Source organism: Heteronotia binoei, chromosome 1 (assembly GCF_032191835.1).
Source record: "Heteronotia binoei isolate CCM8104 ecotype False Entrance Well chromosome 1, APGP_CSIRO_Hbin_v1, whole genome shotgun sequence".
In the NCBI taxonomy this organism is placed as follows: domain Eukaryota; kingdom Metazoa; phylum Chordata; class Lepidosauria; order Squamata; family Gekkonidae; genus Heteronotia; species Heteronotia binoei.
This window is the reverse complement of record NC_083223.1, coordinates 147916271-147929038: the sequence shown is the minus strand read 5'-3', so window position 1 is coordinate 147929038 and position 12768 is coordinate 147916271. Positions and strand designations below refer to the sequence as shown.

The following is a 12768-nucleotide window of genomic DNA, read 5'->3' as shown; positions in this document are numbered from 1 at the left end:
CTGTAAATTTATTAAGATTATTTTGTTTGATGTATTCTTCTAATTCTATTTTCTGAACTTGCTTCTCTTCATATAATTTTTTATAAAACTGCTCCACAATTTGAGATATTTTTTGTTTTTGACTTTTCTCTTCATCATTTTCATCTTTCAATGATGTAATTATTCTTTTGGCCTTCTCTTTTCTAATCTTATAAGCTAACCACCTGCCCAGTTTGTTAGCTTATTCAAAAAAAAATTTGTCTAGCGTATCTCAGTTTAATCTCCATCTCTTCCATAAGGACTAGATTCAATTTATGTTGCATTTCTTTCACTTTCTTTTGAAATTCACCTTTTGTTGGTTGTTTTTTAAGATTCCTTTCCGCTTCTCCGGCCTGTGATATTAGGTTTTTAAAATTTTCGGATCTCTCTTTTCTTTTCTTTCTAGTATATCTAATTGCAAGACCCCTATAATAAACCTTAGCAGTGTCCCAAACTACCTGCATTTTCATTTCTTGTGTTATATTTTGTTTGAAGAAGTACTCTATTTCAACCTTGGATTCTTTAAGAAATTTTTCATCTTTCAAAATAGAAATGTTTAAATTCCATATTTTTCTCTTCCATGGACCTTTTAGCTTTATCATTACAGGACTATGATCTGAAATAACTCTTGTTTGAATTTGTGTGTCAACTAAATCTTTAATCAGGCTTGCTGAAAGCCAACACATGTCAATTCTTGACCAGGTTTGGTGTCTGGCTGAATAATAGATATGGTCTTTAGAGTTAGGGTACCTTGTTCTCCATACGTCTACCAGATCTAGTTCTTCTGCTAATTTCCAAAAACTTACTGGCAACTGAGAGCCTTTACATTTAGTCTGTTTGGACATTTTTTTATGCAACTGTCTATCTGAAACTGCAACTGCATTAAAGTCTCCTATTAAACAATATTCTGTATAATCCAAGTTTACTAGTTTGGAATGCAAATTTTGGAAAAATTTCTCTTGGTTATCATTTGGAGCATAGACATTTGCCAATAATTTTTTTTTTTTATTATCCACAGTAATTTCTACTAACAAGATTCTTCCATCATCAGAAGCCAATTTCAATTGTGGATTAAATTTGTCTTTGATATATGTTGCCACTCCCCTTTTCTTGTTGTTGTGTGTTGCTGCAAATAGGTTACCTAATTTTTTGTTTTTCAAGAAATGTTGATCTTTAGTTAAAATATGTGTTTCTTGCAAACAAATTATATCCATTTCCAATTTTGCCAGATATCTAAATGTCTTCCTCCTTTTTGCAGGAGAATTAAGTCCATTTACATTAATTGAAATTATTGAGACCATTATGGATTTACATTATCCTTATCTTTTTTAAACTTTTTGGGGTGTTGCCTTGTATGGTATCTCTTACATGCAGGTACTCTCCAAATATCAGGTTGTGCAAACTTTTTCAAGCCTTGCAAGAGAAAGAGGCAGGGTTTCCCCCACCCCCCTCTCTCAATCTCTTGCTTTACTTAAAATCTGCTCCTGATTTTCTTTTTCCCTGCCAATACCAGTCCTAAGTAGTATTAAAGTGAGGTTAAAAAAAAGTTTCTGTCCTTTATAACACTTGAAAGTCCAGAATGTAGAGTGGGAGAAAGTAGAAGAAGAAACAGGTGGCTGACTCTTGTGCCATTTAAAAATGGCGATCGGCACAGAGAGGCTGAGGAAAGCGGGATCGTGGGAGTAGCCGCCTCTGCTGGACTCCATGATCTACCGCTAAATCCTCACACCTTCTGGAAGTCTCTCTGACCCCCAGAATCGAGTCATCCTTCCTTCGCCAATCTGAGGCCTTGCAGGTCCTCTACTACAGGGAGGATCATGGCAGACCAAGGAGAAGGTGGCTTTGACCAGGGGGAGCATCACATGGTGCTGCTTTTTATTACCAACTGCTTTTTCACATCTATTTACATTGATGGAGATACAATGTAAAATATGACCATAAAACAGTCAAGATGTGACGACCTAATAAGGAAGTGCAGGAAAATGCAGACCCCCCCATCTGAATTTCAATAACTTCAATAATAATAAGCTCTTATTGCACAAAAAAGCTTTTACACTACTTAATCATTTTAATTTTTCACATACTTTAAAAGAAATGGGTGTGCCATAGCATCTGATTGTTTTGATGTGCAATCTGTACTCCATACAAGAAGCTACTTTTAAGACAGAATATGGAGAAATGAGTTGGTATGAAAGCTGATCAACAAAGAATGCTGAAAGGAAGAAAGTTGATTAATTTACAATGTGGTGTTGAAGGAGAATTTTATGGCTACTGTAGACTGCCAAAACGACAAGTGGATTCTAGACCAAATTGAGCCTGAGTTTTCCATAGAAGCTAAAATGATTAAACTGAGGCTATTATACTTTGGTGTTGCAATATGAGAAGATACGAGTTACTGGAAAAGGCAATAATGGTAGGAAAAGTTGAAGGCAGCAGATGAGGAAGACCCAGCATGAGATGGATTAACTCAATTATGAATCAAACATGAAATGGATTGTCATGTCCCTCATTTTGCAAGACCTGAGCAAGGCTAGGACTTTTTGGAGGACATTAACTCATAGGGTTGCCATAAATTGGCAGCGACTTGACAGCACTTAGCGTATGAACACACACACACACTTTAAATCTGTAGCCATAAAAGTCTTTATTTTTGTGTGATAAGGGCTTCATTGAAAGCTTTCAAAACAAATGTAACATATGAATACATTGCTTCACCTTTTTGCAGAAACCTGTTGACACAAAGCAAAGAGTCCAGTAGCATCTTAAAAGATCTTCATTCATATAATGTGTGATTCCATTTGACTATTGCTGTTATTCTTTGGCTGCCATTCTACAATGCTTTCCTGGGAGTAAGCCCCATTGAATAAAATGTGACTCAATATAGAAGGATTTAAACCACCTCTTTTCAGTACTCTTCAAAGACAGTAAATCCCTTGCTAGTTAAGCAAATATATAAAACAGCACTTGGAGTTGTAATATCAGATATAGGGGAAAACCTTTAATATTTAATAAAATGTATTCCTCATCTCTTTTCAAGCAAATTTCCAGATCTTGTGAAATCAGATTTTAAAACTGGAAATTTAAGACAAAGGTCGCAATCCCAAATATACACATCTGAAAACATATGTTAAAACTAGTGGAAGTTATCTCTTCTAGTACATATGTTTAGGATAAAAGAGGAAAACCTCCCTCCCCCCTTAATACTATTCACCTTAATATCTTTCTATGAGGTTTAATTTCAAGATCAGGACATATTAGAGGATAGCAATTGTAGTCTATAAATATAAGGTCTACTTAAGAACATAAGAGAAGCCATGTTGAATCAGGCCAATGGCCCATCCAGTCTAACACTCTGTGTCACACAGTGGCCAAAAAACCAGGTGCCATCAGGAGGTCCATCAGGAGGTACTTTCCCCTTTGAATATTATTTGGAAGGTAATAGAGAGGGTTGTTTAGGCAGAGTTTTTGTTTGCTGCTTTAAGACTGCAGTCAAATACTCATTTACTCAGGAGTAAAGGTAAAGGTAGTCCTCTGTGCAAGCATCAGTCGTTTTCGACTCTGGGGTGATGTTGCTTTCACAACGTTTTCACGGCAGACTTTTTACGGGGTGGTTTTCCATTGCCTTCCCCAGCCATCTACACTTCCCCCTCAGCAATCTGGGCACTCATTTTACCGACCTCGGAAGGATGAAAGGCTGAGTCAACCTTGAGCCAGCTACCTGAACCAGCTTTCGCTGGGATCAAACGCAGGTCGTGAGCAGAGGGCTCCGACTGCAGAACTGCAGCTTTACCACTCTGTGCCACAGGTCTCTTCTTTTTACTCAGGAGTAAGTACCATTAAACATATGCTTAGAACTGGACTGTAAAGCATATAACTCTGTTGCTGATTGTCATTGAAATAATATTTCCTTCAATTCCCTTAATGGCCTTTTGGCAGACTTTTTCTTTATAAAACTGCTGCCTTGCATCCACTGATAAAACATGTCTTTGACTTAGAAGAAAATGAAAACAGGAACGGCATCACCGCAATTTAATGTCTTCTTTCCTCAAAAGTATTTTCCTTTGAGCAGACAGTAATTGTGACTTCTAATGACACAAACTTGAAGGGAAGTGAGGGAGGGGGAGTACAAACAAGTTTATAAGCCTATCAACAGGAATATGTGGCTACAAATTGCTGAGTAAATGGAACAGCCTGCTTCCTAAACGGGAGTTTGTGAGTGTTATGTCAAAGAGTTTGGGGTGGGGCAAAACCACCAGGCGGTATTAGGAATACCTGCTGAGTCCTAATTGGTGTCCAGTGTTGTTAATGGCTTCCTGTGGCTGAATGTTTACATGTTATTTGTTTTGAGCTTTGTTCCCCAGCTATCAATGGGGGGGAGGGAAGACTGACCAAAATTTTCTTTTCTTTTTCAAAAGTATATCCCCAGTCATAAAGTACCCTTCTGCAAATTGTCTCATGATGCCAAATACCTTGAGGCCATTCCACAATCAAATAGTTACCTGGTAAGTTGAAAAGTCTATACTTGCTTTTGCTGCCGTGATTCTGAATTATTTAAGAAGATGCTACATGTACTTGAACATTTTTGGAAAAGATAGTAAACCTTTCCCCAAATCACTCAAAACTAAGAGGAAAAGGGTATAAACAAAGTGATTATAGACAGCCAGCTGTGGCATTTACAAGCCCATCTACAAACCTTGTCTCAAATAGTCACTGAAGGGCAAAGAAGGAGCCAAGTCAACATAAGAATAATACACCCTTTATAGTTGAGAACCATGGACAGAGAAACCTAGAAAAGAGCAATTCTCAATCTGATCTTCAATGAGTATCTAGAAGTGCCCTCAGTTATTGATGACTGAAAGAAATATAATCCATATTGAAACCCTGAGCACTAGAGATCTCAGTTTACTGGAACAAGCATAATATGGGTTTACATTAATTTAATTTCCCCTATGCCTTCCAGTGTTATTGGGTGCTACAACTATTTGGTACAAAAATATAACATCTACCAATTTCAGTCTATGCCATCCTTAGTCCCCTCTCTTGAGTCCACAACTATCCACAAGATCTCTTGTGCTGGCACTTGATAAACCATAAGAAAACAATGTTTAACTACTAATTTTAAACTAGGCAGTGGCACTGTATAGTTATAGCAGAACTATGGAGTAATCATAAATGTCCTTGGTTTTTATGCAGCAAGGTATATATATGTCCTTGATTTTTATGTAGTTCTTAGTTGTTTGCTGTCTTTATGGAGGGTTGTTTTTTAAAAAAAATTTCAAATAGTTCCTAAATAGCTACTTACAGCCCTTTGTGAAAATGCTTCTTATCTTCAGGAACTAGCTCATAATCTACATACCTTTAAAGGCTTTCTCAAATGCAAATTTGTTTCACTTTTCAAGAGCCACTTTATCCAATGCAATAAGAAAATCCAATGCAATAGGAAAATAAGACCCAACATGAGATGAATTGATTCAATAAAAGAAGCTGTCACCTTTAGTTTGCAAAACCTGAGCAAGGCTGTTAATGATAGGACATTTTGGAGGACCTTTATTTATGGGATTACCATAAGTGACTTGACAGCACACAACACACACACACAATAAGAAAATCCTTAAATAGTCATTAAAATCACTTTCTATTAAATGTATTCTTTGCATTGATGCTATATATTTTGGTTTTTACTGTATTTGTTTCATTTGGTGTGCTCTACAAGAGGTCTGATTCCCATTAATATCTGTACAGATATTACAGATATTCATATTATACTCTTCCAATTGAGTTATTTGCTTTGATTGTAGGGATGTGACAGCTATAATAGATGTTTTGTTATTTCAAAATAAAAAGTGTTTTTTTTCCCAGCATTAGCTTTTGTGGACTTAAGAGTTCACTTCTTCAGATGTAATGGATGGATCTACATTATGCTGCCATTTTATATGGAAGATATTTTTAAAAGACAAAGCCAAGGGGGGCATGAAATTCAGGAAGTATAAAATGAAATATAATTATGTAAAATTAAAATGTAATAAAGAAAATAGAGACACTTGTAATGGGATGGGTTTTGCTAAGGTAGTTAACTAGGGTTGCCAGATCCGACTCAAGAAACATCTGAGGACTTTGGGGATGGAACAAGGAGCAAACTCCAAAGGGAATTTTGGCCATCGTATTTAAAGGGACCGTGTGCCTTTTAAATGCCTTCCCACTACTGGAAATAGTGGAGGATAGAGGCACCTTCTTTTGAAACTCAGTTTGGTGTAGTGGTTAAGTGCATGGACTCTTATCTGGGATAACTAGGTTTGATTTCCCACTCCTCCACATGCACCTTCTGATGTGACCTTGGGTCAGCCACAAGTTCTCTCAATGTGATGTCACAATGTATCAGAACTACAGAGATGCAACTGTTAGGAAAAACACTGAACCAGCTCTCCAGGTAAATTACAAATCCAAAATAATAACAAATAAATGTGTTTATTAACAAATCCAAACAGCCACTTTGTTCAGTAATATACAATAATCAAGAAATAATACAGTGAGAAAATCATCCACAGCACACGTCACTATTACTATCCTTACACCAGTTTGTTGTAGTGGTTAAGTGTGCGGACTTATCTGGGAGAACCGGGTTTGATTCCCCATTCCTCCACTTGCAACTGCTGGAATGGCCTTGGGTCAGCCATAGCTTTCACAGGAGTTGTCCTTGAAAGGGCAGCTGCTGTAAAAGTTCTCTCAGCCCCACCTACCTCACAGGATGTCTGTTGTGGGGGGTGAGAAGGTAGAGGAGATTGTGACTGCTCTGAGATTCAGAGTAGAGGGTGGGATATAAATCCTATATAATCTTCTTCTTATGTGACAAAATGTCCAAATCCAATTGTAAGTATCTTATTATGCGTGCTGTGGATGGTTTTCTCACTGTATTATTTCTTGATTATTGTATATTACTGAACGAAGTGGCTGTTTGGATTTGTTAGTAAACATGTTTATTTGTTATTATTTTGGATTTTGTAATTACCACGGAAAGTTGGTTCGTGTTTTTCCTAACAAAGTTTCTCAAGGCTGTTCTGTTCAAGAGCAGTTCTGGGAGAGCTCTCTCAGGCCCACCTACCTCACAGGGTGTCTGTTGTGGAGAGAAGGGAAAGGAGACTTTGAGACTCCTTCAGGTAGTGAAGGGCGGGGTATAAATCCAGTCTCCTCCTCCTCATCTCCTCCTTCACCACCACCACCACCACCACCACCACCATCATCATCAAATTGGACCCCCCGATCCAATCTTTTTGAAATTTGTTGGGGGGGGGGTTAAGGAGAAGCACCGGATGCTATGCTAAATATTTGGTGCCTCTACCTCATAGAACAGCTCTCCCAGATCCCACTGATCAATTCATCATTACACCTTATGGGGATCAGTCTCCATAGGGGTATAATGGAGTGCTCAGCAGACATTCCCCCCCCCCACCCCATCCCCAGATTCTGATAACACTGAAGTAGGGAGAGAGCCTCCAAACCAGGGGATCTCCTGCCCCCAACTGGGGATTGGAAATCCTATTAAACACAGTGAGATAAATATCCCAGTTCCCTGCCCCTCCAGGGAGAGGGTATGGGGTGGGGGGGGAGATAGCATGAAACTTCTTAGTGAATGCCAGTTCAGTAGTTTCACACTGGAGTCTCCCTTTGAATGTCTTTTGAAAAAGTATGGAAACTTTCAAGTCAGCAACACAGTCAAGTTAAACTGGGAAGTTAGAATGGCCCAGAACAGCACTGCAGAGGCCAAGCAGCTTAGACCTGGCCAGTGACCCATTTTCTTCTCCTGCACTGCCACAAACTGTACTGCAGGAGATTGCAACTAGTGAAATGACAGTAATCATTACTGCTGAATGGTCCTAGCCAAGTAGTCTGTGTGACACTGGCAGAGCTGGTGGGGTTTTGCTCTGCTTGCTTCTGGCTGCCAGCCACCCTTCCAAACAACTGCCCGCTAGGAACTTTCCTGGAAAGATAAATGGGCAGTCTGCCTCTGATTAGAATGTCCTGGGAGATTAAGATGTTCTTCCACTGATTTCAGAATCTTGCAGTTTTTAATGTCATATTTGTGTCCATTTAATCTTTTGCATAAGGACTGACCTGTTCATCCTATTGGAGTGCAGAAGGGCATTGCTAACACATGATAGCATATATCACATTGGAGGATGAGTCCAAGACTATATAAATGAAGTCTTTAGTTCCTGTAGTATGGGGCAAAGTTGACATCATTGTTTGTTGTGAGGTCTGGCCCCTGTTTTTGTGTGTCTCTTAGATGGCAGCCCATGGTTCTTAGTAAGAAGCTGTTTAGTATAGGGGTTTGTAAGGAAGGCAAGAACTATCACCCCAAGACCTGTATGAGAGACATATTAGGCTGTATCCAGCTTTCCCAATTAATGTTGTCCAGGGTTTTTTTTTTTTTGTAATAGGAACTCCTTTTCATATTAGACCACACACCCCTGATGTAGCCAATCCTCCTGGAGCTTACAGTAGGCCCTGTACTAAGAGCCCTGTAAGCTCTTGGAGGATTGGCTGCATCAGGGGTGTGTGGCCTAATATACAAAGGAGTTCCTGCTACCAAAAAAAATGCCCAATTTCTTTGTGCACTACAGCTCCAGTTCCATGTGTGACTTTTGTCCACAAGGGTCCCATGATCTGTGGCATGGCCTTTCTGGTGGTCAAAAGTGGCTCTCTCTCCCTCCTCAGAAAAGGATTTTTAAAAATTGGTATATTGTATTTTTTAAAATTTGTATATTGCTTTTCTCCCTAGGGAAAAAGGAAAGGTCCCCTGTGCAAGCACCAGTCGTTTCCAACTCTGGGGTGACGTTGCTTTCACAACGTTTTCACGCCAGACTTTTTACGTGGTGGTTTGCCATTGCCTTCCCCAGTCATCTACACTTCCCCCCCGGCAAGCTGGGTACTCATTTTATCAACCTCGAAAGGATGGAAGGCTGAGTCAACCTTGAGCCAGCTACCTGAAAACCCAGCTTCCACCGGAGATCGAACTCAGGTCGTGAGCAGAGCTTAGGACTGCAATACTGCAGCTTTAACACTCTGCGCCACTCCCTAACTGGGACCCAAAATGGAACAATGCATTTTTAATTCTATGGTTAATGGGATACAACCCATCATTATCCAGGATAGGATGACCTGGAAACACCAACTGATCCAGAATGCAGCGGTGTGAATCCTGAAGGGAACACCATGGGCAGCCCATATACGACCTATGCTGTGTCAGCTGCACTGGTTCCCCGTGGAGTACTGAGTTAAGTTGCCACCAGAATACAAGGATCTTTACTGTGTTACTGAAGTTAAGCTGAGGCCATCATTTTGTGCTTGGCTTCACCTTCTGTGGCCACCATGCTGTGTGAGAATTACAAATGTGCCCTCAGGCTTAAAAAGTTTGGGGACTCCTGTCAAAGACATGGATCACTAGACATGGATATAAACCAAAATATGAACCATGATTCCTGCACGAATCAGGATGGTTCATCGTTCCCAAACCAATGGTTTGGGGATACAGCATAGACAACTTCAGGAGGGGACTGGATAAACATAAGAGCAGAGGTCCATCAGTGGCTATTAGCCACAGTGTATTATTGGAACTCTCTGTCTGGGGTGGTGATGCTCTGTATTCTTGGTGCTTGCGGGGGGAGCACAGTGGAAGAGCGTCTAGTGTCCTGGCCCTGCTGATGAACCTCCTGATGGTGCCTGGTTTTTAGGGGCCACTGTGTAACAGAGTGTTGGACTGGATGGACCATTGGCCTGATCCAACATGACTTCTCTTATGTTCTAATATGATCAAAATAAAAAGCTGCAAAATAAACTCCCTACTTAGAGAATACATAATGAAAAGTTCAAAAGAGCTCAGCTTATAGAATGCATGGAATGTACAGGGTGTTGTGTTTGATTTTGATGCTTGTTACTTATTTATGCATTTTTCATATGATCTCTCTCTCTCTCTCAAGATTATTGCATTGCAGAATGAATTAACTAAATGTGGAATCTTAAAGAATCAGGAAGATTATGAAAACTTTTGGAAACTCACCCAGGAGGGTGTTTGTGATTCAGAGCTCAAAGAAATGCTTCCAGATTTAAAAGCAAAAAGTTGCATTTATTTATGCATTTGGCCACTTTTGGTAGTCAAATAGGGCTCATCTTAATGAAGTAATACTATAAATAAATTAGAAGGAGGTGGGTTTATTTAAGTCAATATAACAACCTCATGTGCATACTTGTATTGAACAAACTCCTTCCCTGGGCAGTTCCCCATACCAATCTCATTCCTCCACCTGGGGTTCCAGACCTTCATTTGCTCTGAAGGTCTGGGAAAATGACAGGCAGGAGAAGGATTAAGCTGACCTCCTGCCTGCCTGCTGCTTCTCTTGTGGAAGTTGCCCATCCTAATGCTGCTTTGCAGTACAGAAACGGTGGCTAAGCATTTGGAAATGTCAGTTAGCTAGTAATGTTTAATTCTAAGTTATTAATCATAAAAACTTAGTAGCAATTGGTGCACAATTGTTTTCAGTTGACAAAAATACTTTATTATACAATTTATGCTACATTCTCATTATTTGTGTGTGTGTGTGTGTTTTAAATTTGCAGTGCTTGCTATTAAGCCTTCACCTCTCTCTAGTTCAGCAAGAACCCATCCAGTAAAACATCATAAGAGCTTTACAAACATCAACAGGCTGGAAAATGTAAGCAAATACTATTGGTTCCAGTTTCAGGCTTTCTCAGTGCTCTGTTTTAATTATGAACTTTTAAATTGCACCTGTTAATTCTTTGTGAAGTTGCTTCTTTTCTACAACACAGTTTGGAAAAGGACAGTTTTGATGGAGATCACCCACACATGATGCTTCAAAATGTTTGTGTGTATGTGTGTTTCTTTTATGTGTATCCTCTTCCCAATGTTGTATGTTGTATGCCTGATCTTGTATGTGTATTCCCAATTGCTCCTCACCCCATGTTGTTTAACACCTATTTGCACCTCCTTGCCCAGCTGGTGCGGAACTTTGGGCTTCGGACTATATCTGCTACAGGATGCCCACCCAGACTCTGCCCCACAAAATTTGACTATGGGTTTGGAGGCTGTGGTTGGATGGCTGGAGCTGAGCAGGTTGAAACTGAGCCCAGCTAAGATAGAGGTTCTGTGCTGGGGGTGGGCTTGGGATCGGGCCATAAATTACCCACTCTTGATGGGGCGCCATTAACACCAGTGCAATCTGTTAAGAGTTTGGGTGTGATCTTGGATGTCTCCTTGAGCATGGGGGCCTCAAGTCACTTGTATTATCAAACTGGCATTTTTTTATCTTCACCAGGCATAGCAGTTGGCCTCTTCCCTATCACACTCCGACCTAGCCACAGCAATCCATGTAATGGTCACTTCCAGATTAGACTACTGTAACTTGATCTATGCTGGCCTACCCTTGAGACTGCCCCAGAAACTCCCAACTGATCCAGAATGTGGCAATGTGAGTCCTGAAGGGAACATCATGGGTGGCACATATATGACCTATGCTGTGCCAGCTGCACTGGCTCTCAGTGGACTACCGAGTCAAGTTCAAGGTTTTGGTATTGACCTATAAGGCCTTGAGTGGTTAGGGACCAATGTATTTATGGGGCTGTCCCCTCCAGTATGCTCCCAGGAGGGCATTGCACTCTTAGGATGTTAGTTGTCCCTGGCCTAAAGATGCCCTGCTGTCCTCAACAAAGGCCAGGGCCTTCTCAGTCCTGGCCTTAACCTGGTGAAACTCTTTGGCAAATTCCATCAGTGCCCTGTAAAACCTTACACAATTCTACAGCGGCCTGTAAGGCAAAGATGTTCTTCCAGGCTTTTGACTGAGGACAGCGATGGTTTCATCCTAGCTCGTACCCTGTCTGTTTGCTTCACATTGGTTTACCCTCTCCCTTTCTGCCCGCAAAATAGCAGGCAGTCTGTAATTTGAATAAAATTATCACTTGCTATCTGTTCTCAAGTATCTAAATGTTCTGAAATGTATTTTAATTATTTTTTATTACTGTAATTGCCCAGAGCCTTGCAGTAGCAGGGATTGGGCAACGCATAAGTTTAAATCATCATCATTATCACCACCATCATCATCTGAATGAAAAAAGTGCCATTGACTAGAATGTATATTCTGTTCTTAAACTAGCTCTTCAGTTTTTTGTACTGCAGTCATAGTATTCACAAGTGATTATTCCAGACTGAGTCACTTGTGAAAATGTCCAGGGAAATAATAAATTCTACTTTGATTTGATCTGCTACTTAAAATAGGAACATATTTCCCCATGTAAATAATGGAAGCATTTTTAAGGGAGCAGTAGCAAGTCTTTGCAGTCTGTTGAATAAGTGTCACCCAGTGTTTAACTTGTTAAATGAAGAGTGGGTGGGGGTATTTGCTTTGAAACCTTTCCCATCTTCTATATATTTGTGGGACTAGTTGTAGTTCATTGGAAAGACTGTCTCTAAATACATACAAGGTTGATTCAGGTGGGTAGCTGTGTTGGTCTGAAGCAACAGAGCAAAGTTAGAGTCCAGTGGCACCTTTAAGATCAACAAAATTTTATTCAAGGCATGAGCTTTCATGTAAGGAAGCGTCAATGCTCACAAAAGCTTATACCATGAATAAAGATTTGTTGGACTTAAAAGGTGTCACTGGACTCTAACTTTGTTCTACATAGCTTCAAGGTTATTATTTTGTTTATTGGACAGAAGTCGAGTCCAGTACAACTTAAAGACCA

At 39.9% G+C, this 12768-nt stretch overlaps 1 long non-coding RNA gene across 1 annotated transcript; it reads left to right on the top strand.

Annotated features, from left to right (window-relative positions):
* The first annotated feature begins 4403 nt into the window (after positions 1–4403).
* On the top strand, positions 4404–10725 carry LOC132586915 (uncharacterized). Its single transcript, XR_009556394.1, has 3 exons — positions 4404–4520; positions 9993–10131; positions 10630–10725. It is a non-coding gene; the product is annotated as an uncharacterized LOC132586915 (long non-coding RNA).
* Positions 10726–12768: the final 2043 nt, after the last annotated feature.